This window comes from Rhipicephalus microplus, chromosome X, assembly GCF_043290135.1.
Source record: "Rhipicephalus microplus isolate Deutch F79 chromosome X, USDA_Rmic, whole genome shotgun sequence".
NCBI lineage: Eukaryota > Metazoa > Arthropoda > Arachnida > Ixodida > Ixodidae > Rhipicephalus > Rhipicephalus microplus.
Genome location: NC_134710.1, coordinates 492,804,553 through 492,831,521, shown reverse-complemented (window position 1 = coordinate 492,831,521; position 26,969 = coordinate 492,804,553). Strand labels below are relative to the sequence as shown.

Sequence of the window (26,969 nt, the reverse complement as noted above, 5' to 3'; positions counted from 1 at the left end):
CTCGTACTGGCAGACTTGGTGTGTTTAGGTTGTATAAGAGGGACAATTATACAGCTGCCCGCTCATATTAAGTTCACGTGCTACGTGACGCCAAACATTCGCATAAGAGTGTTTTCACACTCGTTGTTTGGCTTATAGATGGCGCTGACTGTCGCTCCTACTTCTAAATTCACAGATAAACCCAAAAAAGTGGATGGAGGGAGGGCCGCTGTGATAGCTCAGTGGTTAGAGCATCGAACGCGTAATTCGAAGGTCGTAGGTTCGATTCCTGCTCACAGTTGGTAATTTTTATATCCACTTTTCTTTCTTCTTATTTACATTCCATTGATTTTAATAACTTCCCCTGTACATTCCTTGGCATTACTGTCTGTTATATCTCATTAATATTGTGTTAAAACACGGAAAAACGAGCCCTTAGGTATACACTTCTTTCCCTTATTTCATTGAACGAGGGTCTCGTACTGGCAGACTTGGTGTGTTTAGGTTGTATAAGAGGGACAATTATACAGCTGCCCGCTCATATTAAGTTCACGTGCTACGTGACGCCAAACATTCGCATAAGAGTGTTTTCACACTCGTTGTTTGGCTTATAGATGGCGCTGACTGTCGCTCCTACTTCTAAATTCACAGATAAACCCAAAAAAGTGGATGGAGGGAGGGCCGCTGTGATAGCTCAGTGGTTAGAGCATCGAACGCGTAATTCGAAGGTCGTAGGTTCGATTCCTGCTCACAGTTGGTAATTTTTTCATCCACTTTTCTTTCTTCTTATTTACATTCCATTGATTTTAATAACTTCCCCTGTACATTCCTTGGCATTACTGTCTGTTATATCTCATTATATTGTGTTAAAACACGGAAAAACGAGCCCTTAGGTATACACTTCTTTCCCTTATTTCATTGAACGAGGGTCTCGTACTGGCAGACTTGGTGTGTTTAGGTTGTATAAGAGGGACAATTATACAGCTGCCCGCTCATATTAAGTTCACGTGCTACGTGACGCCAAACATTCGCATAAGAGTGTTTTCACACTCGTTGTTTGGCTTATAGATGGCGCTGACTGTCGCTCCTACTTCTAAATTCACAGATAAACCCAAAAAAGTGGATGGAGGGAGGGCCGCTGTGATAGCTCAGTGGTTAGAGCATCGAACGCGTAATTCGAAGGTCGTAGGTTCGATTCCTGCTCACAGTTGGTAATTTTTTCATCCACTTTTCTTTCTTCTTATTTACATTCCATTGATTTTAATAACTTCCCCTGTACATTCCTTGGCATTACTGTCTGTTATATCTCATTAATATTGTGTTAAAACACGGAAAAACGAGCCCTTAGGTATACACTTCTTTCCCTTATTTCATTGAACGAGGGTCTCGTACTGGCAGACTTGGTGTGTTTAGGTTGTATAAGAGGGACAATTATACAGCTGCCCGCTCATATTAAGTTCACGTGCTACGTGACGCCAAACATTCGCATAAGAGTGTTTTCACACTCGTTGTTTGGCATAGATGGCGCTGACTGTCGCTCCTACTTCTAAATTCACAGATAAACCCAAAAAAGTGGATGGAGGGAGGGCCGCTGTGATAGCTCAGTGGTTAGAGCATCGAACGCGTAATTCGAAGGTCGTAGGTTCGATTCCTGCTCACAGTTGGTAATTTTTTCATCCACTTTTCTTTCTTCTTATTTACATTCCATTGATTTTAATAACTTCCCCTGTACATTCCTTGGCATTACTGTCTGTTATATCTCATTAATATTGTGTTAAAACACGGAAAAACGAGCCCTTAGGTATACACTTCTTTCCCTTATTTCATTGAACGAGGGTCTCGTACTGGCAGACTTGGTGTGTTTAGGTTGTATAAGAGGGACAATTATACAGCTGCCCGCTCATATTAAGTTCACGTGCTACGTGACGCCAAACATTCGCATAAGAGTGTTTTCACACTCGTTGTTTGGCTTATAGATGGCGCTGACTGTCGCTCCTACTTCTAAATTCACAGATAAACCCAAAAACTGGATGGAGGGAGGGCCGCTGTGATAGCTCAGTGGTTAGAGCATCGAACGCGTAATTCGAAGGTCGTAGGTTCGATTCCTGCTCACAGTTGGTAATTTTTTCATCCACTTTTCTTTCTTCTTATTTACATTCCATTGATTTTAATAACTTCCCCTGTACATTCCTTGGCATTACTGTCTGTTATATCTCATTGATATTGTGTTAAAACACGGAAAAACGAGCCCTTAGGTATACACTTCTTTCCCTTATTTCATTGAACGAGGGTCTCGTACTGGCAGACTTGGTGTGTTTAGGTTGTATAAGAGGGACAATTATACAGCTGCCCGCTCATATTAAGTTCACGTGCTACGTGACGCCAAACATTCGCATAAGAGTGTTTTCACACTCGTTGTTTGGCTTATAGATGGCGCTGACTGTCGCTCCTACTTCTAAATTCACAGATAAACCCAAAAAAGTGGATGGAGGGAGGGCCGCTGTGATAGCTCAGTGGTTAGAGCATCGAACGCGTAATTCGAAGGTCGTAGGTTCGATTCCTGCTCACAGTTGGTAATTTTTTCATCCAGTTTTCTTTCTTCTTATTTACATTCCATTGATTTTAATAACTTCCCCTGTACATTCCTTGGCATTACTGTCTGTTATATCTCATTATATTGTGTTAAAACACGGAAAAACGAGCCCTTAGGTATACACTTCTTTCCCTTATTTCATTGAACGAGGGTCTCGTACTGGCAGACTTGGTGTGTTTAGGTTGTATAAGAGGGACAATTATACAGCTGCCCGCTCATATTAAGTTCACGTGCTACGTGACGCCAAACATTCGCATAAGAGTGTTTTCACACTCGTTGTTTGGCTTATAGATGGCGCTGACTGTCGCTCCTACTTCTAAATTCACAGATAAACCCAAAAAAGTGGATGGAGGGAGGGCCGCTGTGATAGCTCAGTGGTTAGAGCATCGAACGCGTTATTCGAAGGTCGTAGGTTCGATTCCTGCTCACAGTTGGTAATTTTTTCATCCACTTTTCTTTCTTCTTATTTACATTCCATTGATTTTAATAACTTCCCCTGTACATTCCTTGGCATTACTGTCTGTTATATCTCATTAATATTGTGTTAAAACACGGAAAAACGAGCCCTTAGGTATACACTTCTTTCCCTTATTTCATTGAACGAGGGTCTCGTACTGGCAGACTTGGTGTGTTTAGGTTGTATAAGAGGGACAATTATACAGCTGCCCGCTCATATTAAGTTCACGTGCTACGTGACGCCAAACATTCGCATAAGAGTGTTTTCACACTCGTTGTTTGGCTTATAGATGGCGCTGATTGTCGCTCCTACTTCTAAATTCACAGATAAACCCAAAAAATTGGAAGGAGGGAGGGCCGCTGTGATAGCTCAGTGGTTAGAGCATCGAACGCGTAATTCGAAGGTCGTAGGTTCGATTCCTGCTCACAGTTGGTAATTTTTTCATCCACTTTTCTTTCTTCCTATTTACATTCCATTGATTTTAATAACTTCCCCTGTACATTCCTTGGCATTACTGTCTGTTATATCTCATTAATATTGTGTTAAAACACGGAAAAACGAGCCCTTAGGTATACACTTCTTTCCCTTATTTCATTGAACGAGGGTCTCGTACTGGCAGACTTGGTGTGTTTAGGTTGTATAAGAGGGACAATTATACAGCTGCCCGCTCATATTAAGTTCACGTGCTACGTGACGCCAAACATTCGCATAAGAGTGTTTTCACACTCGTTGTTTGGCTTATAGATGGCGCTGACTGTCGCTCCTACTTCTAAATTCACAGATAAACCCAAAAAACTGGATGGAGGGAGGGCCGCTGTGATAGCTCAGTGGTTAGAGCATCGAACGCGTAATTCGAAGGTCGTAGGTTCGATTCCTGCTCACAGTTGGTAATTTTTTCATCCACTTTTCTTTCTTCTTATTTACATTCCATTGATTTTAATAACTTCCCCTGTACATTCCTTGGCATTACTGTCTGTTATATCTCATTGATATTGTGTTAAAACACGGAAAAACGAGCCCTTAGGTATACACTTCTTTCCCTTATTTCATTGAACGAGGGTCTCGTACTGGCAGACTTGGTGTGTTTAGGTTGTATAAGAGGGACAATTATACAGCTGCCCGCTCATATTAAGTTCACGTGCTACGTGACGCCAAACATTCGCATAAGAGTGTTTTCACACTCGTTGTTTGGCTTATAGATGGCGCTGACTGTCGCTCCTACTTCTAAATTCACAGATAAACCCAAAAAAGTGGATGGAGGGAGGGCCGCTGTGATAGCTCAGTGGTTAGAGCATCGAACGCGTAATTCGAAGGTCGTAGGTTCGATTCCTGCTCACAGTTGGTAATTTTTTCATCCACTTTTCTTTCTTCTTATTTACATTCCATTGATTTTAATAACTTCCCCTGTACATTCCTTGGCATTACTGTCTGTTATATCTCATTAATATTGTGTTAAAACACGGAAAAACGAGCCCTTAGGTATACACTTCTTTCCCTTATTTCATTGAACGAGGGTCTCGTACTGGCAGACTTGGTGTGTTTAGGTTGTATAAGAGGGACAATTATACAGCTGCCCGCTCATATTAAGTTCACGTGCTACGTGACGCCAAACATTCGCATAAGAGTGTTTTCACACTCGTTGTTTGGCTTATAGATGGCGCTGACTGTCGCTCCTACTTCTAAATTCACAGATAAACCCAAAAAAGTGGATGGAGGGAGGGCCGCTGTGATAGCTCAGTGGTTAGAGCATCGAACGCGTAATTCGAAGGTCGTAGGTTCGATTCCTGCTCACAGTTGGTAATTTTTTCATCCACTTTTCTTTCTTCTTATTTACATTCCATTGATTTTAATAACTTCCCCTGTACATTCCTTGGCATTACTGTCTGTTATATCTCATTATATTGTGTTAAAACACGGAAAAACGAGCCCTTAGGTATACACTTCTTTCCCTTATTTCATTGAACGAGGGTCTCGTACTGGCAGACTTGGTGTGTTTAGGTTGTATAAGAGGGACAATTATACAGCTGCCCGCTCATATTAAGTTCACGTGCTACGTGACGCCAAACATTCGCATAAGAGTGTTTTCACACTCGTTGTTTGGCTTATAGATGGCGCTGACTGTCGCTCCTACTTCTAAATTCACAGATAAACCCAAAAAAGTGGATGGAGGGAGGGCCGCTGTGATAGCTCAGTGGTTAGAGCATCGAACGCGTAATTCGAAGGTCGTAGGTTCGATTCCTGCTCACAGTTGGTAATTTTTTCATCCACTTTTCTTTCTTCTTATTTACATTCCATTGATTTTAATAACTTCCCCTCTACACTCCTTGGTATTACTGTCTGTTATATCTCATTAATATTGTGTTAAAACACGGAAAAACGAGCCCTTAGGTATACACTTCTTTCCCTTATTTCATTGAACGAGGGTCTCGTACTGGCAGACTTGGTGTGTTTAGGTTGTATAAGAGGGACAATTATACAGCTGCCCGCTCATATTAAGTTCACGTGCTACGTGACGCCAAACATTCGCATAAGAGTGTTTTCACACTCGTTGTTTGGCTTATAGATGGCGCTGACTGTCGCTCCTACTTCTAAATTCACAGATAAACCCAAAAAAGTGGATGGAGGGAGGGCCGCTGTGATAGCTCAGTGGTTAGAGCATCGAACGCGTAATTCGAAGGTCGTAGGTTCGATTCCTGCTCACAGTTGGTAATTTTTTCATCCACTTTTCTTTCTTCTTATTTACATTCCATTGATTTTAATAACTTCCCCTGTACATTCCTTGGCATTACTGTCTGTTATATCTCATTAATATTGTGTTAAAACACGGAAAAACGAGCCCTTAGGTATACACTTCTTTCCCTTATTTCATTGAACGAGGGTCTCGTACTGGCAGACTTGGTGTGTTTAGGTTGTATAAGAGGGACAATTATACAGCTGCCCGCTCATATTAAGTTCACGTGCTACGTGACGCCAAACATTCGCATAAGAGTGTTTTCACACTCGTTGTTTGGCTTATAGATGGCGCTGACTGTCGCTCCTACTTCTAAATTCACAGATAAACCCAAAAAAGTGGATGGAGGGAGGGCCGCTGTGATAGCTCAGTGGTTAGAGCATCGAACGCGTAATTCGAAGGTCGTAGGTTCGATTCCTGCTCACAGTTGGTAATTTTTTCATCCACTTTTCTTTCTTCTTATTTACGTTCCATTGATTTTAATAACTTCCCCTGTACATTCCTTGGCATTACTGTCTGTTATATCTCATTAATATTGTGTTAAAACACGGAAAAACGAGCCCTTAGGTATACACTTCTTTCCCTTATTTCATTGAACGAGGGTCTCGTACTGGCAGACTTGGTGTGTTTAGGTTGTATAAGAGGGACAATTATACAGCTGCCCGCTCATATTAAGTTCACGTGCTACGTGACGCCAAACATTCGCATAAGAGTGTTTTCACACTCGTTGTTTGGCTTATAGATGGCGCTGACTGTCGCTCCTACTTCTAAATTCACAGATAAACCCAAAAAAGTGGATGGAGGGAGGGCCGCTGTGATAGCTCAGTGGTTAGAGCATCGAACGCGTAATTCGAAGGTCGTAGGTTCGATTCCTGCTCACAGTTGGTAATTTTTTCATCCACTTTTCTTTCTTCTTATTTACATTCCATTGATTTTAATAACTTCCCCTCTACACTCCTTGGTATTACTGTCTGTTATATCTCATTAATATTGTGTTAAAACACGGAAAAACGAGCCCTTAGGTATACACTTCTTTCCCTTATTTCATTGAACGAGGGTCTCGTACTGGCAGACTTGGTGTGTTTAGGTTGTATAAGAGGGACAATTATACAGCTGCCCGCTCATATTAAGTTCACGTGCTACGTGACGCCAAACATTCGCATAAGAGTGTTTTCACACTCGTTGTTTGGCTTATAGATGGCGCTGACTGTCGCTCCTACTTCTAAATTCACAGATAAACCCAAAAAAGTGGATGGAGGGAGGGCCGCTGTGATAGCTCAGTGGTTAGAGCATCGAACGCGTAATTCGAAGGTCGTAGGTTCGATTCCTGCTCACAGTTGGTAATTTTTTCATCCACTTTTCTTTCTTCTTATTTACATTCCATTGATTTTAATAACTTCCCCTGTACATTCCTTGGCATTACTGTCTGTTATATCTCATTGATATTGTGTTAAAACACGGAAAAACGAGCCCTTAGGTATACACTTCTTTCCCTTATTTCATTGAACGAGGGTCTCGTACTGGCAGACTTGGTGTGTTTAGGTTGTATAAGAGGGACAATTATACAGCTGCCCGCTCATATTAGGTTCACGTGCTACGTGACGCCAAACATTCGCATAAGAGTGTTTTCACACTCGTTGTTTGGCTTATAGATGGCGCTGACTGTCGCTCCTACTTCTAAATTCACAGATAAACCCAAAAAAGTGGATGGAGGGAGGGCCGCTGTGATAGCTCAGTGGTTAGAGCATCGAACGCGTAATTCGAAGGTCGTAGGTTCGATTCCTGCTCACAGTTGGTAATTTTTTCATCCACTTTTCTTTCTTCTTATTTACGTTCCATTGATTTTAATAACTTCCCCTGTACATTCCTTGGCATTACTGTCTGTTATATCTCATTGATATTGTGTTAAAACACGGAAAAACGAGCCCTTAGGTATACACTTCTTTCCCTTATTTCATTGAACGAGGGTCTCGTACTGGCAGACTTGGTGTGTTTAGGTTGTATAAGAGGGACAATTATACAGCTGCCCGCTCATATTAAGTTCACGTGCTACGTGACGCCAAACATTCGCATAAGAGTGTTTTCACACTCGTTGTTTGGCTTATAGATGGCGCTGACTGTCGCTCCTACTTCTAAATTCACAGATAAACCCAAAAAAGTGGATGGAGGGAGGGCCGCTGTGATAGCTCAGTGGTTAGAGCATCGAACGCGTAATTCGAAGGTCGTAGGTTCGATTCCTGCTCACAGTTGGTAATTTTTTCATCCACTTTTCTTTCTTCTTATTTACATTCCATTGATTTTAATAACTTCCCCTGTACATTCCTTGGCATTACTGTCTGTTATATCTCATTAATATTGTGTTAAAACACGGAAAAACGAGCCCTTAGGTATACACTTCTTTCCCTTATTTCATTGAACGAGGGTCTCGTACTGGCAGACTTGGTGTGTTTAGGTTGTATAAGAGGGACAATTATACAGCTGCCCGCTCATATTAAGTTCACGTGCTACGTGACGACAAACATTCGCATAAGAGTGTTTTCACACTCGTTGTTTGGCTTATAGATGGCGCTGACTGTCGCTCCTACTTCTAAATTCACAGATAAACCCAAAAAAGTGGATGGAGGGAGGGCCGCTGTGATAGCTCAGTGGTTAGAGCATCGAACGCGTAATTCGAAGGTCGTAGGTTCGATTCCTGCTCACAGTTGGTAATTTTTTCATCCACTTTTCTTTCTTCTTATTTACATTCCATTGATTTTAATAACTTCCCCTGTACATTCCTTGGCATTACTGTTTGTTATATCTCATTGATATTGTGTTAAAACACGGAAAAACGAGCCCTTAGGTATACACTTCTTTCCCTTATTTCATTGAACGAGGGTCTCGTACTGGCAGACTTGGTGTGTTTAGGTTGTATAAGAGGGACAATTATACAGCTGCCCGCTCATATTAGGTTCACGTGCTACGTGACGCCAAACATTCGCATAAGAGTGTTTTCACACTCGTTGTTTGGCTTATAGATGGCGCTGAATGTCGCTCCTACTTCTAAATTCACAGATAAACCCAAAAAAGTGGATGGAGGGAGGGCCGCTGTGATAGCTCAGTGGTTAGAGCATCGAACGCGTAATTCGAAGGTCGTAGGTTCGATTCCTGCTCACAGTTGGTAATTTTTTCATCCACTTTTCTTTCTTCTTATTTACATTCCATTGATTTTAATAACTTCCCCTGTACATTCCTTGGCATTACTGTCTGTTATATCTCATTGATATTGTGTTAAAACACGGAAAAACGAGCCCTTAGGTATACACTTCTTTCCCTTATTTCATTGAACGAGGGTCTCGTACTGGCAGACTTGGTGTGTTTAGGTTGTATAAGAGGGACAATTATACAGCTGCCCGCTCATATTAAGTTCACGTGCTACGTGACGCCAAACATTCGCATAAGAGTGTTTTCACACTCGTTGTTTGGCTTATAGATGGCGCTGACTGTCGCTCCTACTTCTAAATTCACAGATAAACCCAAAAAAGTGGATGGAGGGAGGGCCGCTGTGATAGCTCAGTGGTTAGAGCATCGAACGCGTAATTCGAAGGTCGTAGGTTCGATTCCTGCTCACAGTTGGTAATTTTTTCATCCACTTTTCTTTCTTCTTATTTACATTCCATTGATTTTAATAACTTCCCCTGTACATTCCTTGGCATTACTGTCTGTTATATCTCATTAATATTGTGTTAAAACACGGAAAAACGAGCCCTTAGGTATACACTTCTTTCCCTTATTTCATTGAACGAGGGTCTCGTACTGGCAGACTTGGTGTGTTTAGGTTGTATAAGAGGGACAATTATACAGCTGCCCGCTCATATTAAGTTCACGTGCTACGTGACGCCAAACATTCGCATAAGAGTGTTTTCACACTCGTTGTTTGGCTTATAGATGGCGCTGACTGTCGCTCCTACTTCTAAATTCACAGATAAACCCAAAAAAGTGGATGGAGGGAGGGCCGCTGTGATAGCTCAGTGGTTAGAGCATCGAACGCGTAATTCGAAGGTCGTAGGTTCGATTCCTGCTCACAGTTGGTAATTTTTTCATCCACTTTTCTTTCTTCTTATTTACATTCCATTGATTTTAATAACTTCCCCTGTACATTCCTTGGCATTACTGTCTGTTATATCTCATTGATATTGTGTTAAAACACGGAAAAACGAGCCCTTAGGTATACACTTCTTTCCCTTATTTCATTGAACGAGGGTCTCGTACTGGCAGACTTGGTGTGTTTAGGTTGTATAAGAGGGACAATTATACAGCTGCCCGCTCATATTAGGTTCACGTGCTACGTGACGCCAAACATTCGCATAAGAGTGTTTTCACACTCGTTGTTTGGCTTATAGATGGCGCTGAATGTCGCTCCTACTTCTAAATTCACAGATAAACCCAAAAAAGTGGATGGAGGGAGGGCCGCTGTGATAGCTCAGTGGTTAGAGCATCGAACGCGTAATTCGAAGGTCGTAGGTTCGAAGGACTTGGCAGTGACAACGGAACTGTGAACGTCGTAATAAGCAATCTGCTTTCTGTACAGGCTGACGCACGTTTTTCACCGGTGATACCCAACCCTGGAAGGAAAAGTACCGTGGTCCCTGGCTGCATAGTTACGCTGCTGCGTGCTTCATTTGTGCGCCTGCGTGCTGCCGTGTCCTGCGCGGTGCAGCTTCGTCCACGTCATCAAATTCACCCTACAAGAAGAGCGCTCAGGTCGCCGGCTGCATCACTTGGCAGTGACAACGGAACTGTGAACGTCGTAATAAGCAATCTGCTTTCTGTACAGGCTGACGCACGTTTTTCACCGGTGATACCCAACCCTGGAAGGAAAAGTACCGTGGTCCCTGGCTGCATAGTTACGCTGCTGCGTGCTTCATTTGTGCGCCTGCGTGCTGCCGTGTCCTGCGCGGTGCAGCTTCGTCCACGTCATCAAATTCACCCTACAAGAAGAGCGCTCAGGTCGCCGGCTGCATCACTTGGCAGTGACAACGGAACTGTGAACGTCGTAATAAGCAATCTGCTTTCTGTACAGGCTGACGCACGTTTTTCACCGGTGATACCCAACCCTGGAAGGAAAAGTACCGTGGTCCCTGGCTGCATAGTTACGCTGCTGCGTGCTTCATTTGTGCGCCTGCGTGCTGCCGTGTCCTGCGCGGTGCAGCTTCGTCCACGTCATCAAATTCACCCTACAAGAAGAGCGCTCAGGTCGCCGGCTGCATCACTTGGCAGTGACAACGGAACTGTGAACGTCGTAATAAGCAATCTGCTTTCTGTACAGGTCAGTGACCAAGTATACTGAGCTGCTTATAGCTTTTTTGTGTGTTTCCGTCGTCACTGCCAAATTGTTTTGAATTATCTGTGGTGCTTTCTTGCTTCTTTCGTAAATCATTAAGATTTGTTATGGCTAAATTGAAGGAGGAAATGAAGACTGAATGTTTGAAGTTAAAGGAGGAGGTGCAGCAGGAACTTAAGATGTTCCGTGACTCTGTGGTAAGGGATTTCAGGAATGAAATTCGAGACATGAAAACAGAACAAAGGAACATGACTAAAAGCATTGACTACGCTCACGACAGTATTGAGGAGTTGAAGAAAAAATTAGAAGAAGCTGTCGCTGAAAGTGCTCGCCTTAAAAGTGATAATGCTTCTCTACGCCTAGAAAACGCGTCCTTGAAAACCTCTGTATTTGAATTGGAGCATCGATTGACCGGCTGTGAACAGTACTCTAGGAATGTCAATATAGAAATACAAGGCGTTGTGAAAAGGGAGACTGAATCGGTCAGTGACTTACTTTGTACGCTAGGCACGATTATCGGAGAGCCGCTTAGCAAGGATGACATAGAGGCGTGTCACCGTGTGCCGAGTAGAACGGAAAACAAGAGCAACATCGTTGTTCAATTTAAGTCCCGCGTCAAACGGGACAGGGTGCTAAAGAAGGCAAAAAAAGCGCGCCTTACAAATGCTGATTTGGGCATTGGCAACTCAACTTCCTTTTCACCGCCTGTGTATGTGAATGAACATCTCTGCCCGACGTTGAAAAAACTGCTCGCGACCGCTGTAAAAAAGAAGTACGAAATGAAATGGAAATCTGTATGGTCTTACAACGGGAAGATATACGCTAAACAAACTGACGAAACACCTGCTGTACACATACCCAGCGAGCGTGATATCGACAGGATTTTTGGAGGGCAAAATAGTTCTGTGTCTGCATAATGTCAGTTGATGTGCTTGCTTGAAACTTTGAAATAGCATTTATTCGCTATGGATTACCTAGAGCTTGCTTTTCCTCGCGATATCTGCTTACACAATCAAACAGGCAACTCAGTTCTGCATATTAACACGAGGTCACTTAACCATAAAAGGGACGACGTTGCACTCTTTTTAGAGCAATTCCAATTAAAATTTGACCTCATTATGATGACTGAAACTTGGGGTACAAATGATGAACCAACTTTTACTCTGGATGGCTACAATACATTCTATCTTAATCGGACGCATAAGCGAGGGGGAGGGGTTGCTTTGCTTGTTACGACAAAAAAGAGTTGCCACATCGTCCCTGAATTCAGTAAGATAACAGATGAATATGAAATACTTACAGTCCAGTTTAAAGATGAGCTTATCTCGGTAATCTACCGACCGCCAAATGGAAGCATGGCAAGTTTCATGCAATTTTACGAGAACTTCTTGGAGTATGCTTGTTGTAATAATTTCCTCCTTATTTCTGCAGGAGATTTTAATATTAACCTACTGGAGGAAAACTGTGTCACCCGCGAGCTAAATAACCTTTTGCTCTCGAGTGGTTTTAAAAATCTAATTAATACGCCAACACGAATTACATGCTCCACTTCATCAGCACTGGATCTTGTCATTACCAATATTGACACAGTAATTTATAGCGCAGGCACAATAACATCTGATATTAGTGACCACTGTCCCGTGTTTATGAGCTATTTTTGCAAACCTCTTGATAAAGGGACGCGGCGGGTGCTGCCTACCATACAGCATATCACATCTCGAAGTCTTGAAGCTTTTACGCTCGATATATCCAAACAAAACTGGTCATCTGTATTTAAGGAGAAAAATGCCGATAACGCATATGATGCATTCATCCAAACTTTTCGACGCATTTACGCAAAACATTTTCCATTCAAAACATTAAAATCTGCAAGAAAGGCAAGGAAACCCTGGGTCACTCGCGAGCATTTGAGTATGATAAAGCGTAAAAACATCTGCTATCACACTTTTCTACGTACGCGCTCTGCTGAAACTTTGAAAGAATTTAAAAAGCTTCGCAATAGATTAAACGCTGAACTTCAACGTGCCAAGAAAGCCTACTATCAGCGTATCTTTGTACATGCCAATCGGCAACGTTCAAGTGCTACGTGGAAGCTAATTAATACCATACTCGGTCGTGATAATAAAAATGCTTTGCCTGAGTCTATAACCTTTGGGGGTAAAGATTTTAGAGGTGCAGCACTCGCAGATCATTTTAATAACTACTTCATAAATGCAGTAGCGTTGTGCAATGATAACGCGGATTTTGTCGCCGGATGCAGTAACGTGAGCCAAAGTATCTTTCTTGACCCAACAAACGAAAGTGAAGTATGCGAAATCTTCAAGCATCTAAATAGTACTAAATCTCTTGATGCCGATGACCTGCAGATCACACCAATAAAACACGTTTTATATCTACTTAGTAGTGTACTAACCTATATATATAACTTAGTTCTTGAACATGGTGTTTTTCCAGAAGCCATGAAGAAAGCTCGTGTATCAGTCATTTTTAAGGGTGGTGACCGCAACAGTGAAAGTAACTACAGGCCTATATCGGTCCTTCCTGTCTTCTCTAAATGTTTAGAAAAAATTATTCATGTCCGCATAACGAAATTTTTTAATAAACACAATGTGTTAACAGATGCGCAGTTTGGCTTTATAAGCGGCAAGTCCACTGAAACTGCATTGTTGACATTAAAGGAAGCTATACTTCATAACTTTGAACAAAATAAATTCACACTCAGCATATTTCTAGATTTCAGTAAGGCATTTGACTCGCTTCATCATAATATATTGTTAGACAAATTAGAATCAAATGGCATTCGGGGTGTTGCCAAATCTTTAATTCGATCATATCTTAGCAATAGGTGCCAAAGTGTTTACATTAATGAAAATAGCTCGTCATTCTTGCCCCTCACTCGTGGTGTGCCGCAAGGCAGTATACTTGGTCCGCTGATGTTCAATGTTTACATTAATGACATTGTTCAACTGGACACAACAGTTAAATACGTCATATATGCGGACGATTCAACAATAATCCTTGATGGCGTTAACTTAGATGACATTGTAAGCAAAGCAAATGATATACTTTCAAGAATTTCGTCATGGTCCAGAATGAACCAGCTTAAAATTAATCCAAATAAAACCAAAGCCATTGTTTTTCGTGCCAAAAATAAAGTACTCGCTACCCATCAACCTTTAGTTCTTGAATCAGTGCCGATTGATATTGTTGATAGCTACAAAATACTCGGAGTTTATTTTTCCTCCAATCTAGGCTGGGATACACATGTAAATTTTGTTTGTAAAAAGCTTTCTTCGGTAACAGGAGTGATGTCTCGTTGCCGGAACATTTTGCCGCTCAAAGTGAAACTTCAGATATATTATGCGCTATTTAATTCACATCTAATGTATTGCAGCCTTGTATGGGCCACGACAAGCAAAGCAAACATCAATAAAGTCATTACTTTGCAAAAAAAAATAGTCCGCCAGATTGGAAATATTGAACCGTTCGGAACGACGCGTGGAGCTTTCCAAGAATTTAATATAATACGAGCTGACAACCTTTACACATTTCGCTTATTGCACACACTTTATTTCTCGAATAAGGAGTTCTCCAACTTCATTAGATTACTGTCATGCCTACAGCGTCGTGTCATTACGTTTCCTACAAGAAATACAGATATTTGGTTCGTACCGCGTTTCCGCACTACATATAGACACCAAGCCTTGGCCTACAACGTTCCCACAACACTTAACACGCACGAAAGTACAATCTCCTGCAACAAAAAACAACTACACTCACATTTCTGCTCTCTGGCTCCATAGGAACATTCCTAGTCCAGTCCAGTGTAAATAAATTGTATCATGTTATATCTCGTTATCTTGCGTTGTATTAGCGATATGAATGTATGTGTTTTCACATAAATGTATATATGTTTCTTTTTAGGTTGATAAGTGTCAATGTATACGATTTGTCTGTGCATGGTGTATTTTGCTTATTGAAAACCCTTTTTTACACATTTTATAACAGGTATTGTAAAATAATCAGTTAAAAAATCATTTTTGAATTGTGTATTGTTCATATTTTTTTTATTATACTTGCATGTTATGTACTTGTAATCATTTCCGCACTACTGCCATGTGTATATTCAGGTCACCAGGGCCTTTGTCAAGCCGTTTCTCACGGCTTTTAGCCTTGGCGACCTTCCAGTTTGGTCTGGTAAATAAATAAAGAAATTGAAAAATTGAAAATTGATTCCTGCTCACAGTTGGTAATTTTTTCATCCACTTTTCTTTCTTCTTATTTACATTCCATTGATTTTAATAACTTCCCCTGTACATTCCTTGGCATTACTGTCTGTTATATCTCATTGATATTGTGTTAAAACACGGAAAAACGAGCCCTTAGGTATACACTTCTTTCCCTTATTTCATTGAACGAGGGTCTCGTACTGGCAGACTTGGTGTGTTTAGGTTGTATAAGAGGGACAATTATACAGCTGCCCGCTCATATTAAGTTCACGTGCTACGTGACGCCAAACATTCGCATAAGAGTGTTTTCACACTCGTTGTTTGGCTTATAGATGGCGCTGACTGTCGCTCCTACTTCTAAATTCACAGATAAACCCAAAAATGTGGATGGAGGGAGGGCCGCTGTGATAGCTCAGTGGTTAGAGCATCGAACGCGTAATTCGAAGGTCGTAGGTTCGATTCCTGCTCACAGTTGGTAATTTTTATATCCACTTTTCTTTCTTCTTATTTACATTCCATTGATTTTAATAACTTCCCCTGTACATTCCTTGGCATTACTGTCTGTTATATCTCATTAATATTGTGTTAAAACACGGAAAAACGAGCCCTTAGGTATACACTTCTTTCCCTTATTTCATTGAACGAGGGTCTCGTACTGGCAGACTTGGTGTGTTTAGGTTGTATAAGAGGGACAATTATACAGCTGCCCGCTCATATTAAGTTCACGTGCTACGTGACGCCAAACATTCGCATAAGAGTGTTTTCACACTCGTTGTTTGGCTTATAGACGGCGCTGACTGTCGCTCCTACTTCTAAATTCACAGATAAACCCAAAAAAGTGGATGGAGGGAGGGCCGCTGTGATAGCTCAGTGGTTAGAGCATCGAACGCGTAATTCGAAGGTCGTAGGTTCGATTCCTGCTCACAGTTGGTAATTTTTTCATCCACTTTTCTTTCTTCTTATTTACATTCCATTGATTTTAATAACTTCCCCTGTACATTCCTTGGCATTACTGTCTGTTATATCTCATTATATTGTGTTAAAACACGGAAAAACGAGCCCTTAGGTATACACTTCTTTCCCTTATTTCATTGAACGAGGGTCTCGTACTGGCAGACTTGGTGTGTTTAGGTTGTATAAGAGGGACAATTATACAGCTGCCCGCTCATATTAAGTTCACGTGCTACGTGACGCCAAACATTCGCATAAGAGTGTTTTCACACTCGTTGTTTGGCTTATAGATGGCGCTGACTGTCGCTCCTACTTCTAAATTCACAGATAAACCCAAAAAAGTGGATGGAGGGAGGGCCGCTGTGATAGCTCAGTGGTTAGAGCATCGAACGCGTAATTCGAAGGTCGTAGGTTCGATTCCTGCTCACAGTTGGTAATTTTTTCATCCACTTTTCTTTCTTCTTATTTACATTCCATTGATTTTAATAACTTCCCCTGTACATTCCTTGGCATTACTGTCTGTTATATCTCATTAATATTGTGTTATGATTGATTTGTGGGGTTTAACGTCCCAAAACCACCATATGATTATGAGAGACGCCGTAGTGGAGGGCTCCGGAAATTTCGACCACCTGGGGTTCTTTAACGTGCACCCAAATCTAAGCACACGGGCCTACGACATTTCCGCCTCCATCGGAAATGCAGCCGCCGCAGCCGGGATTTGAACCCGCGCCCTGCGGGTTAGCAGCCGAGTACCTTAGCCACTAGACCACCGTGGCGGGGATTAATATTGTGTTAAAACACGGAAAAACGAGCCCTTAGGTATACACTTCTTTCCCTTATTTCATTGAACGAGGGTCTCGTACTGGCAGACTTGGTGTGTTTAGGTTGTATAAGAGGGACAATTATACAGCTGCCCGCTCATATTAAGTTCACGTGCTACGTGACGCCAAACATTCGCATAAGAGTGTTTTCACACTCGTTGTTTGGCATAGATGGCGCTGACTGTCGCTCCTACTTCTAAATTCACAGATAAACCCAAAAAAGTGGATGGAGGGAGGGCCGCTGTGATAGCTCAGTGGTTAGAGCATCGAACGCGTAATTCGAAGGTCGTAGGTTCGATTCCTGCTCACAGTTGGTAATTTTTTCATCCACTTTTCTTTCTTCTTATTTACATTCCATTGATTTTAATAACTTCCCCTGTACATTCCTTGGCATTACTGTCTGTTATATCTCATTAATATTGTGTTAAAACACGGAAAAACGAGCCCTTAGGTATACACTTCTTTCCCTTATTTCATTGAACGAGGGTCTCGTACTGGCAGACTTGGTGTGTTTAGGTTGTATAAGAGGGACAATTATACAGCTGCCCACTCATATTAAGTTCACGTGCTACGTGACGCCAAACATTCGCATAAGAGTGTTTTCACACTCGTTGTTTGGCTTATAGATGGCGCTGACTGTCGCTCCTACTTCTAAATTCACAGATAAACCCAAAAAAGTGGATGGAGGGAGGGCCGCTGTGATAGCTCAGTGGTTAAAGCATCGAACGCGTAATTCGAAGGTCGTAGGTTCGATTCCTGCTCACAGTTGGTAATATTTTCATCCACTTTTCTTTCTTCTTATTTACATTCCATTGATTTTAATAACTTCCCCTGTACATTCCTTGGCATTACTGTCTGTTATATCTCATTAATATTGTGTTAAAACACGGAAAAACGAGCCCTTAGGTATACACTTCTTTCCCTTATTTCATTGAACGAGGGTCTCGTACTGGCAGATTTGGTGTGTTTAGGTTGTATAAGAGGGACAATTATACAGCTGCCCGCTCATATTAAGTTCACGTGCTACGTGACGCCAAACATTCGCATAAGAGTGTTTTCACACTCGTTGTTTGGCTTATAGATGGCGCTGACTGTCGCTCCTACTTCTAAATTCACAGATAAACCCAAAAACTGGATGGAGGGAGGGCCGCTGTGATAGCTCAGTGGTTAGAGCATCGAACGCGTAATTCGAAGGTCGTAGGTTCGATTCCTGCTCACAGTTGGTAATTTTTTCATCCACTTTTCTTTCTTCCTATTTACATTCCATTGATTTTAATAACTTCCCCTGTACATTCCTTGGCATTACTGTCTGTTATATCTCATTAATATTGTGTTAAAACACGGAAAAACGAGCCCTTAGGTATACACTTCTTTCCCTTATTTCATTGAACGAGGGTCTCGTACTGGCAGACTTGGTGTGTTTAGGTTGTATAAGAGGGACAATTATACAGCTGCCCGCTCATATTAAGTTCACGTGCTACGTGACGCCAAACATTCGCATAAGAGTGTTTTCACACTCGTTGTTTGGCTTATAGATGGCGCTGACTGTCGCTCCTACTTCTAAATTCACAGATAAACCCAAAAAACTGGATGGAGGGAGGGCCGCTGTGATAGCTCAGTGGTTAGAGCATCGAACGCGTAATTCGAAGGTCGTAGGTTCGATTCCTGCTCACAGTTGGTAATTTTTTCATCCACTTTTCTTTCTTCTTATTTACATTCCATTGATTTTAATAACTTCCCCTGTACATTCCTTGGCATTACTGTCTGTTATATCTCATTGATATTGTGTTAAAACACGGAAAAACGAGCCCTTAGGTATACACTTCTTTCCCTTATTTCATTGAACGAGGGTCTCGTACTGGCAGACTTGGTGTGTTTAGGTTGTATAAGAGGGACAATTATACAGCTGCCCGCTCATATTAAGTTCACGTGCTACGTGACGCCAAACATTCGCATAAGAGTGTTTTCACACTCGTTGTTTGGCTTATAGATGGCGCTGACTGTCGCTCCTACTTCTAAATTCACAGATAAACCCAAAAAAGTGGATGGAGGGAGGGCCGCTGTGATAGCTCAGTGGTTAGAGCATCGAACGCGTAATTCGAAGGTCGTAGGTTCGATTCCTGCTCACAGTTGGTAATTTTTTCATCCACTTTTCTTTCTTCTTATTTACATTCCATTGATTTTAATAACTTCCCCTGTACATTCCTTGGCATTACTGTCTGTTATATCTCATTAATATTGTGTTAAAACACGGAAAAACGAGCCCTTAGGTATACACTTCTTTCCCTTATTTCATTGAACGAGGGTCTCGTACTGGCAGACTTGGTGTGTTTAGGTTGTATAAGAGGGACAATTATACAGCTGCCCGCTCATATTAAGTTCACGTGCTACGTGACGCCAAACATTCGCATAAGAGTGTTTTCACACTCGTTGTTTGGCTTATAGATGGCGCTGACTGTCGCTCCTACTTCTAAATTCACAGATAAACCCAAAAAACTGGATGGAGGGAGGGCCGCTGTGATAGCTCAGTGGTTAGAGCATCGAACGCGTAATTCGAAGGTCGTAGGTTCGATTCCTGCTCACAGTTGGTAATTTTTTCATCCACTTTTCTTTCTTCTTATTTACATTCCATTGATTTTAATAACTTCCCCTGTACATTCCTTGGCATTACTGTCTGTTATATCTCATTGATATTGTGTTAAAACACGGAAAAACGAGCCCTTAGGTATACACTTCTTTCCCTTATTTCATTGAACGAGGGTCTCGTACTGGCAGACTTGGTGTGTTTAGGTTGTATAAGAGGGACAATTATACAGCTGCCCGCTCATATTAAGTTCACGTGCTACGTGACGCCAAACATTCGCATAAGAGTGTTTTCACACTCGTTGTTTGGCTTATAGATGGCGCTGACTGTCGCTCCTACTTCTAAATTCACAGATAAACCCAAAAAAGTGGATGGAGGGAGGGCCGCTGTGATAGCTCAGTGGTTAGAGCATCGAACGCGTAATTCGAAGGTCGTAGGTTCGATTCCTGCTCACAGTTGGTAATTTTTCCATCCACTTTTCTTTCTTCTTATTTACATTCCATTGATTTTAATAACTTCCCCTGTACATTCCTTGGCATTACTGTCTGTTATATCTCATTAATATTGTGTTAAAACACGGAAAAACGAGCCCTTAGGTATACACTTCTTTCCCTTATTTCATTGAACGAGGGTCTCGTACTGGCAGACTTGGTGTGTTTAGGTTGTATAAGAGGGACAATTATACAGCTGCCCGCTCATATTAAGTTCACGTGCTACGTGACGCCAAACATTCGCATAAGAGTGTTTTCACACTCGTTGTTTGGCTTATAGATGGCGCTGACTGTCGCTCCTACTTCTAAATTCACAGATAAACCCAAAAAAGTGGATGGAGGGAGGGCCGCTGTGATAGCTCAGTGGTTAGAGCATCGAACGCGTAATTCGAAGGTCGTAGGTTCGATTCCTGCTCACAGTTGGTAATTTTTTCATCCACTTTTCTTTCTTCTTATTTACATTCCATTGATTTTAATAACTTCCCCTGTACATTCCTTGGCATTACTGTCTGTTATATCTCATTATATTGTGTTAAAACACGGAAAAACGAGCCCTTAGGTATACACTTCTTTCCCTTATTTCATTGAACGAGGGTCTCGTACTGGCAGACTTGGTGTGTTTAGGTTGTATAAGAGGGACAATTATACAGCTGCCCGCTCATATTAAGTTCACGTGCTACGTGACGCCAAACATTCGCATAAGAGTGTTTTCACACTCGTTGTTTGGCTTATAGATGGCGCTGACTGTCGCTCCTACTTCTAAATTCACAGATAAACCCAAAAAAGTGGATGGAGGGAGGGCCGCTGTGATAGCTCAGTGGTTAGAGCATCGAACGCGTAATTCGAAGGTCGTAGGTTCGATTCCTGCTCACAGTTGGTAATTTTTTCATCCACTTTTCTTTCTTCTTATTTACATTCCATTGATTTTAATAACTTCCCCTCTACACTCCTTGGTATTACTGTCTGTTATATCTCATTAATATTGTGTTAAAACACGGAAAAACGAGCCCTTAGGTATACACTTCTTTCCCTTATTTCATTGAACGAGGGTCTCGTACTGGCAGACTTGGTGTGTTTAGGTTGTATAAGAGGGACAATTATACAGCTGCCCGCTCATATTAAGTTCACGTGCTACGTGACGCCAAACATTCGCATAAGAGTGTTTTCACACTCGTTGTTTGGCTTATAGATGGCGCTGACTGTCGCTCCTACTTCTAAATTCACAGATAAACCCAAAAAAGTGGATGGAGGGAGGGCCGCTGTGATAGCTCAGTGGTTAGAGCATCGAACGCGTAATTCGAAGGTCGTAGGTTCGATTCCTGCTCACAGTTGGTAATTTTTCCATCCACTTTTCTTTCTTCTTATTTACATTCCATTGATTTTAATAACTTCCCCTGTACATTCCTTGGCATTACTGTCTGTTATATCTCATTAATATTGTGTTAAAACACGGAAAAACGAGCCCTTAGGTATACACTTCTTTCCCTTATTTCATTGAACGAGGGTCTCGTACTGGCAGACTTGGTGTGTTTAGGTTGTATAAGAGGGACAATTATACAGCTGCCCGCTCATATTAAGTTCACGTGCTACGTGACGCCAAACATTCGCATAAGAGTGTTTTCACACTCGTTGTTTGGCTTATAGATGGCGCTGACTGTCGCTCCTACTTCTAAATTCACAGATAAACCCAAAAAAGTGGATGGAGGGAGGGCCGCTGTGATAGCTCAGTGGTTAGAGCATCGAACGCGTAATTCGAAGGTCGTAGGTTCGATTCCTGCTCACAGTTGGTAATTTTTTCATCCACTTTTCTTTCTTCTTATTTACGTTCCATTGATTTTAATAACTTCCCCTGTACATTCCTTGGCATTACTGTCTGTTATATCTCATTAATATTGTGTTAAAACACGGAAAAACGAGCCCTTAGGTATACACTTCTTTCCCTTATTTCATTGAACGAGGGTCTCGTACTGGCAGACTTGGTGTGTTTAGGTTGTATAAGAGGGACAATTATACAGCTGCCCGCTCATATTAAGTTCACGTGCTACGTGACGCCAAACATTCGCATAAGAGTGTTTTCACACTCGTTGTTTGGCTTATAGATGGCGCTGACTGTCGCTCCTACTTCTAAATTCACAGATAAACCCAAAAAAGTGGATGGAGGGAGGGCCGCTGTGATAGCTCAGTGGTTAGAGCATCGAACGCGTAATTCGAAGGTCGTAGGTTCGATTCCTGCTCACAGTTGGTAATTTTTTCATCCACTTTTCTTTCTTCTTATTTACATTCCATTGATTTTAATAACTTCCCCTCTACACTCCTTGGTATTACTGTCTGTTATATCTCATTAATATTGTGTTAAAACACGGAAAAACGAGCCCTTAGGTATACACTTCTTTCCCTTATTTCATTGAACGAGGGTCTCGTACTGGCAGACTTGGTGTGTTTAGGTTGTATAAGAGGGACAATTATACAGCTGCCCGCTCATATTAAGTTCACGTGCTACGTGACGCCAAACATTCGCATAAGAGTGTTTTCACACTCGTTGTTTGGCTTATAGATGGCGCTGACTGTCGCTCCTACTTCTAAATTCACAGATAAACCCAAAAAAGTGGATGGAGGGAGGGCCGCTGTGATAGCTCAGTGGTTAGAGCATCGAACGCGTAATTCGAAGGTCGTAGGTTCGATTCCTGCTCACAGTTGGTAATTTTTTCATCCACTTTTCTTTCTTCTTATTTACATTCCATTGATTTTAATAACTTCCCCTGTACATTCCTTGGCATTACTGTCTGTTATATCTCATTGATATTGTGTTAAAACACGGAAAAACGAGCCCTTAGGTATACACTTCTTTCCCTTATTTCATTGAACGAGGGTCTCGTACTGGCAGACTTGGTGTGTTTAGGTTGTATAAGAGGGACAATTATACAGCTGCCCGCTCATATTAGGTTCACGTGCTACGTGACGCCAAACATTCGCATAAGAGTGTTTTCACACTCGTTGTTTGGCTTATAGATGGCGCTGACTGTCGCTCCTACTTCTAAATTCACAGATAAACCCAAAAAAGTGGATGGAGGGAGGGCCGCTGTGATAGCTCAGTGGTTAGAGCATCGAACGCGTAATTCGAAGGTCGTAGGTTCGATTCCTGCTCACAGTTGGTAATTTTTTCATCCACTTTTCTTTCTTCTTATTTACGTTCCATTGATTTTAATAACTTCCCCTGTACATTCCTTGGCATTACTGTCTGTTATATCTCATTGATATTGTGTTAAAACACGGAAAAACGAGCCCTTAGGTATACACTTCTTTCCCTTATTTCATTGAACGAGGGTCTCGTACTGGCAGACTTGGTGTGTTTAGGTTGTATAAGAGGGACAATTATACAGCTGCCCGCTCATATTAAGTTCACGTGCTACGTGACGCCAAACATTCGCATAAGAGTGTTTTCACACTCGTTGTTTGGCTTATAGATGGCGCTGACTGTCGCTCCTACTTCTAAATTCACAGATAAACCCAAAAAAGTGGATGGAGGGAGGGCCGCTGTGATAGCTCAGTGGTTAGAGCATCGAACGCGTAATTCGAAGGTCGTAGGTTCGATTCCTGCTCACAGTTGGTAATTTTTTCATCCACTTTTCTTTCTTCTTATTTACATTCCATTGATTTTAATAACTTCCCCTGTACATTCCTTGGCATTACTGTCTGTTATATCTCATTAATATTGTGTTAAAACACGGAAAAACGAGCCCTTAGGTATACACTTCTTTCCCTTATTTCATTGAACGAGGGTCTCGTACTGGCAGACTTGGTGTGTTTAGGTTGTATAAGAGGGACAATTATACAGCTGCCCGCTCATATTAAGTTCACGTGCTACGTGACGACAAACATTCGCATAAGAGTGTTTTCACACTCGTTGTTTGGCTTATAGATGGCGCTGACTGTCGCTCCTACTTCTAAATTCACAGATAAACCCAAAAAAGTGGATGGAGGGAGGGCCGCTGTGATAGCTCAGTGGTTAGAGCATCGAACGCGTAATTCGAAGGTCGTAGGTTCGATTCCTGCTCACAGTTGGTAATTTTTTCATCCACTTTTCTTTCTTCTTATTTACATTCCATTGATTTTAATAACTTCCCCTGTACATTCCTTGGCATTACTGTCTGTTATATCTCATTGATATTGTGTTAAAACACGGAAAAACGAGCCCTTAGGTATACACTTCTTTCCCTTATTTCATTGAACGAGGGTCTCGTACTGGCAGACTTGGTGTGTTTAGGTTGTATAAGAGGGACAATTATACAGCTGCCCGCTCATATTAGGTTCACGTGCTACGTGACGCCAAACATTCGCATAAGAGTGTTTTCACACTCGTTGTTTGGCTTATAGATGGCGCTGAATGTCGCTCCTACTTCTAAATTCACAGATAAACCCAAAAAAGTGGATGGAGGGAGGGCCGCTGTGATAGCTCAGTGGTTAGAGCATCGAACGCGTAATTCGAAGGTCGTAGGTTCGATTCCTGCTCACAGTTGGTAATTTTTTCATCCACTTTTCTTTCTTCTTATTTACATTCCATTGATTTTAATAACTTCCCCTGTACATTCCTTGGCATTACTGTCTGTTATATCTCATTGATATTGTGTTAAAACACGGAAAAACGAGCCCTTAGGTATACACTTCTTTCCCTTATTTCATTGAACGAGGGTCTCGTACTGGCAGACTTGGTGTGTTTAGGTTGTATAAGAGGGACAATTATACAGCTGCCCGCTCATATTAAGTTCACGTGCTACGTGACGCCAAACATTCGCATAAGAGTGTTTTCACACTCGTTGTTTGGCTTATAGATGGCGCTGACTGTCGCTCCTACTTCTAAATTCACAGATAAACCCAAAAAAGTGGATGGAGGGAGGGCCGCTGTGATAGCTCAGTGGTTAGAGCATCGAACGCGTAATTCGAAGGTCGTAGGTTCGATTCCTGCTCACAGTTGGTAATTTTTTCATCCACTTTTCTTTCTTCTTATTTACATTCCATTGATTTTAATAACTTCCCCTGTACATTCCTTGGCATTACTGTCTGTTATATCTCATTAATATTGTGTTAAAACACGGAAAAACGAGCCCTTAGGTATACACTTCTTTCCCTTATTTCATTGAACGAGGGTCTCGTACTGGCAGACTTGGTGTGTTTAGGTTGTATAAGAGGGACAATTATACAGCTGCCCGCTCATATTAAGTTCACGTGCTACGTGACGCCAAACATTCGCATAAGAGTGTTTTCACACTCGTTGTTTGGCTTATAGATGGCGCTGACTGTCGCTCCTACTTCTAAATTCACAGATAAACCCAAAAAAGTGGATGGAGGGAGGGCCGCTGTGATAACTCAGTGGTTAGAGCATCGAACGCGTAATTCGAAGGTCGTAGGTTCGATTCCTGCTCACAGTTGGTAATTTTTTCATCCACTTTTCTTTCTTCTTATTTACATTCCATTGATTTTAATAACTTCCCCTGTACATTCCTTGGCATTACTGTCTGTTATATCTCATTGATATTGTGTTAAAACACGGAAAAACGAGCCCTTAGGTATACACTTCTTTCCCTTATTTCATTGAACGAGGGTCTCGTACTGGCAGACTTGGTGTGTTTAGGTTGTATAAGAGGGACAATTATACAGCTGCCCGCTCATATTAGGTTCACGTGCTACGTGACGCCAAACATTCGCATAAGAGTGTTTTCACACTCGTTGTTTGGCTTATAGATGGCGCTGAATGTCGCTCCTACTTCTAAATTCACAGATAAACCCAAAAAAGTGGATGGAGGGAGGGCCGCTGTGATAGCTCAGTGGTTAGAGCATCGAACGCGTAATTCGAAGGTCGTAGGTTCGATTCCTGCTCACAGTTGGTAATTTTTTCATCCACTTTTCTTTCTTCTTATTTACATTCCATTGATTTTAATAACTTCCCCTGTACATTCCTTGGCATTACTGTCTGTTATATCTCATTGATATTGTGTTAAAACACGGAAAAACGAGCCCTTAGGTATACACTTCTTTCCCTTATTTCATTGAACGAGGGTCTCGTACTGGCAGACTTGGTGTGTTTAGGTTGTATAAGAGGGACAATTATACAGCTGCCCGCTCATATTAAGTTCACGTGCTACGTGACGCCAAACATTCGCATAAGAGTGTTTTCACACTCGTTGTTTGGCTTATAGATGGCGCTGACTGTCGCTCCTACTTCTAAATTCACAGATAAACCCAAAAATGTGGATGGAGGGAGGGCCGCTGTGATAGCTCAGTGGTTAGAGCATCGAACGCGTAATTCGAAGGTCGTAGGTTCGATTCCTGCTCACAGTTGGTAATTTTTATATCCACTTTTCTTTCTTCTTATTTACATTCCATTGATTTTAATAACTTCCCCTGTACATTCCTTGGCATTACTGTCTGTTATATCTCATTAATATTGTGTTAAAACACGGAAAAACGAGCCCTTAGGTATACACTTCTTTCCCTTATTTCATTGAACGAGGGTCTCGTACTGGCAGACTTGGTGTGTTTAGGTTGTATAAGAGGGACAATTATACAGCTGCCCGCTCATATTAAGTTCACGTGCTACGTGACGCCAAACATTCGCATAAGAGTGTTTTCACACTCGTTGTTTGGCTTATAGACGGCGCTGACTGTCGCTCCTACTTCTAAATTCACAGATAAACCCAAAAAAGTGGATGGAGGGAGGGCCGCTGTGATAGCTCAGTGGTTAGAGCATCGAACGCGTAATTCGAAGGTCGTAGGTTCGATTCCTGCTCACAGTTGGTAATTTTTTCATCC

The 26,969-nt window shown here is 41.7% G+C and overlaps 2 protein-coding genes and 44 non-coding genes across 50 annotated transcripts in view; 45 read left to right on the top strand and 1 right to left on the bottom strand.

The window, feature by feature from the left end:
* LOC119161647 (low choriolytic enzyme) overlaps positions 1 to 26,969 on the bottom strand; it is a 1,178,895-nt gene that overhangs the window by 356,412 nt on the left and 795,514 nt on the right. The window lies entirely within an intron of this gene.
* LOC142776727 (uncharacterized) overlaps positions 1 to 26,969 on the top strand; it is a 239,037-nt gene that overhangs the window by 150,365 nt on the left and 61,703 nt on the right. The window lies entirely within an intron of this gene.
* TRNAT-CGU (transfer RNA threonine (anticodon CGU)) lies at positions 208 to 280 on the top strand. The gene has a single exon. It is a non-coding gene; the product is annotated as a tRNA-Thr (tRNA).
* On the top strand, positions 663 to 735 carry TRNAT-CGU (transfer RNA threonine (anticodon CGU)). Its single transcript has one exon. It is a non-coding gene; the product is annotated as a tRNA-Thr (tRNA).
* On the top strand, positions 1,117 to 1,189 carry TRNAT-CGU (transfer RNA threonine (anticodon CGU)). The gene has a single exon. It is a non-coding gene; the product is annotated as a tRNA-Thr (tRNA).
* On the top strand, positions 1,570 to 1,642 carry TRNAT-CGU (transfer RNA threonine (anticodon CGU)). The gene has a single exon. It is a non-coding gene; the product is annotated as a tRNA-Thr (tRNA).
* On the top strand, positions 2,024 to 2,096 carry TRNAT-CGU (transfer RNA threonine (anticodon CGU)). Its single transcript has one exon. It is a non-coding gene; the product is annotated as a tRNA-Thr (tRNA).
* On the top strand, positions 2,479 to 2,551 carry TRNAT-CGU (transfer RNA threonine (anticodon CGU)). The gene has a single exon. It is a non-coding gene; the product is annotated as a tRNA-Thr (tRNA).
* On the top strand, positions 3,388 to 3,460 carry TRNAT-CGU (transfer RNA threonine (anticodon CGU)). Its single transcript has one exon. It is a non-coding gene; the product is annotated as a tRNA-Thr (tRNA).
* On the top strand, positions 3,843 to 3,915 carry TRNAT-CGU (transfer RNA threonine (anticodon CGU)). Its single transcript has one exon. It is a non-coding gene; the product is annotated as a tRNA-Thr (tRNA).
* Positions 4,298 to 4,370, top strand: TRNAT-CGU (transfer RNA threonine (anticodon CGU)). The gene has a single exon. It is a non-coding gene; the product is annotated as a tRNA-Thr (tRNA).
* On the top strand, positions 4,753 to 4,825 carry TRNAT-CGU (transfer RNA threonine (anticodon CGU)). The gene has a single exon. It is a non-coding gene; the product is annotated as a tRNA-Thr (tRNA).
* On the top strand, positions 5,207 to 5,279 carry TRNAT-CGU (transfer RNA threonine (anticodon CGU)). Its single transcript has one exon. It is a non-coding gene; the product is annotated as a tRNA-Thr (tRNA).
* TRNAT-CGU (transfer RNA threonine (anticodon CGU)) lies at positions 5,662 to 5,734 on the top strand. The gene has a single exon. It is a non-coding gene; the product is annotated as a tRNA-Thr (tRNA).
* TRNAT-CGU (transfer RNA threonine (anticodon CGU)) lies at positions 6,117 to 6,189 on the top strand. Its single transcript has one exon. It is a non-coding gene; the product is annotated as a tRNA-Thr (tRNA).
* Positions 6,572 to 6,644, top strand: TRNAT-CGU (transfer RNA threonine (anticodon CGU)). The gene has a single exon. It is a non-coding gene; the product is annotated as a tRNA-Thr (tRNA).
* Positions 7,027 to 7,099, top strand: TRNAT-CGU (transfer RNA threonine (anticodon CGU)). Its single transcript has one exon. It is a non-coding gene; the product is annotated as a tRNA-Thr (tRNA).
* Positions 7,482 to 7,554, top strand: TRNAT-CGU (transfer RNA threonine (anticodon CGU)). The gene has a single exon. It is a non-coding gene; the product is annotated as a tRNA-Thr (tRNA).
* TRNAT-CGU (transfer RNA threonine (anticodon CGU)) lies at positions 7,937 to 8,009 on the top strand. Its single transcript has one exon. It is a non-coding gene; the product is annotated as a tRNA-Thr (tRNA).
* Positions 8,392 to 8,464, top strand: TRNAT-CGU (transfer RNA threonine (anticodon CGU)). Its single transcript has one exon. It is a non-coding gene; the product is annotated as a tRNA-Thr (tRNA).
* On the top strand, positions 8,847 to 8,919 carry TRNAT-CGU (transfer RNA threonine (anticodon CGU)). The gene has a single exon. It is a non-coding gene; the product is annotated as a tRNA-Thr (tRNA).
* Positions 9,302 to 9,374, top strand: TRNAT-CGU (transfer RNA threonine (anticodon CGU)). Its single transcript has one exon. It is a non-coding gene; the product is annotated as a tRNA-Thr (tRNA).
* On the top strand, positions 9,757 to 9,829 carry TRNAT-CGU (transfer RNA threonine (anticodon CGU)). The gene has a single exon. It is a non-coding gene; the product is annotated as a tRNA-Thr (tRNA).
* TRNAT-CGU (transfer RNA threonine (anticodon CGU)) lies at positions 15,714 to 15,786 on the top strand. Its single transcript has one exon. It is a non-coding gene; the product is annotated as a tRNA-Thr (tRNA).
* Positions 16,169 to 16,241, top strand: TRNAT-CGU (transfer RNA threonine (anticodon CGU)). The gene has a single exon. It is a non-coding gene; the product is annotated as a tRNA-Thr (tRNA).
* Positions 16,623 to 16,695, top strand: TRNAT-CGU (transfer RNA threonine (anticodon CGU)). The gene has a single exon. It is a non-coding gene; the product is annotated as a tRNA-Thr (tRNA).
* Positions 17,328 to 17,400, top strand: TRNAT-CGU (transfer RNA threonine (anticodon CGU)). The gene has a single exon. It is a non-coding gene; the product is annotated as a tRNA-Thr (tRNA).
* TRNAT-CGU (transfer RNA threonine (anticodon CGU)) lies at positions 18,237 to 18,309 on the top strand. Its single transcript has one exon. It is a non-coding gene; the product is annotated as a tRNA-Thr (tRNA).
* TRNAT-CGU (transfer RNA threonine (anticodon CGU)) lies at positions 18,692 to 18,764 on the top strand. The gene has a single exon. It is a non-coding gene; the product is annotated as a tRNA-Thr (tRNA).
* Positions 19,147 to 19,219, top strand: TRNAT-CGU (transfer RNA threonine (anticodon CGU)). The gene has a single exon. It is a non-coding gene; the product is annotated as a tRNA-Thr (tRNA).
* TRNAT-CGU (transfer RNA threonine (anticodon CGU)) lies at positions 19,602 to 19,674 on the top strand. The gene has a single exon. It is a non-coding gene; the product is annotated as a tRNA-Thr (tRNA).
* TRNAT-CGU (transfer RNA threonine (anticodon CGU)) lies at positions 20,057 to 20,129 on the top strand. Its single transcript has one exon. It is a non-coding gene; the product is annotated as a tRNA-Thr (tRNA).
* Positions 20,512 to 20,584, top strand: TRNAT-CGU (transfer RNA threonine (anticodon CGU)). The gene has a single exon. It is a non-coding gene; the product is annotated as a tRNA-Thr (tRNA).
* On the top strand, positions 20,966 to 21,038 carry TRNAT-CGU (transfer RNA threonine (anticodon CGU)). The gene has a single exon. It is a non-coding gene; the product is annotated as a tRNA-Thr (tRNA).
* TRNAT-CGU (transfer RNA threonine (anticodon CGU)) lies at positions 21,421 to 21,493 on the top strand. Its single transcript has one exon. It is a non-coding gene; the product is annotated as a tRNA-Thr (tRNA).
* On the top strand, positions 21,876 to 21,948 carry TRNAT-CGU (transfer RNA threonine (anticodon CGU)). The gene has a single exon. It is a non-coding gene; the product is annotated as a tRNA-Thr (tRNA).
* On the top strand, positions 22,331 to 22,403 carry TRNAT-CGU (transfer RNA threonine (anticodon CGU)). Its single transcript has one exon. It is a non-coding gene; the product is annotated as a tRNA-Thr (tRNA).
* On the top strand, positions 22,786 to 22,858 carry TRNAT-CGU (transfer RNA threonine (anticodon CGU)). The gene has a single exon. It is a non-coding gene; the product is annotated as a tRNA-Thr (tRNA).
* On the top strand, positions 23,241 to 23,313 carry TRNAT-CGU (transfer RNA threonine (anticodon CGU)). Its single transcript has one exon. It is a non-coding gene; the product is annotated as a tRNA-Thr (tRNA).
* Positions 23,696 to 23,768, top strand: TRNAT-CGU (transfer RNA threonine (anticodon CGU)). Its single transcript has one exon. It is a non-coding gene; the product is annotated as a tRNA-Thr (tRNA).
* Positions 24,151 to 24,223, top strand: TRNAT-CGU (transfer RNA threonine (anticodon CGU)). Its single transcript has one exon. It is a non-coding gene; the product is annotated as a tRNA-Thr (tRNA).
* On the top strand, positions 24,606 to 24,678 carry TRNAT-CGU (transfer RNA threonine (anticodon CGU)). Its single transcript has one exon. It is a non-coding gene; the product is annotated as a tRNA-Thr (tRNA).
* On the top strand, positions 25,061 to 25,133 carry TRNAT-CGU (transfer RNA threonine (anticodon CGU)). The gene has a single exon. It is a non-coding gene; the product is annotated as a tRNA-Thr (tRNA).
* TRNAT-CGU (transfer RNA threonine (anticodon CGU)) lies at positions 25,971 to 26,043 on the top strand. Its single transcript has one exon. It is a non-coding gene; the product is annotated as a tRNA-Thr (tRNA).
* Positions 26,426 to 26,498, top strand: TRNAT-CGU (transfer RNA threonine (anticodon CGU)). Its single transcript has one exon. It is a non-coding gene; the product is annotated as a tRNA-Thr (tRNA).
* TRNAT-CGU (transfer RNA threonine (anticodon CGU)) lies at positions 26,881 to 26,953 on the top strand. Its single transcript has one exon. It is a non-coding gene; the product is annotated as a tRNA-Thr (tRNA).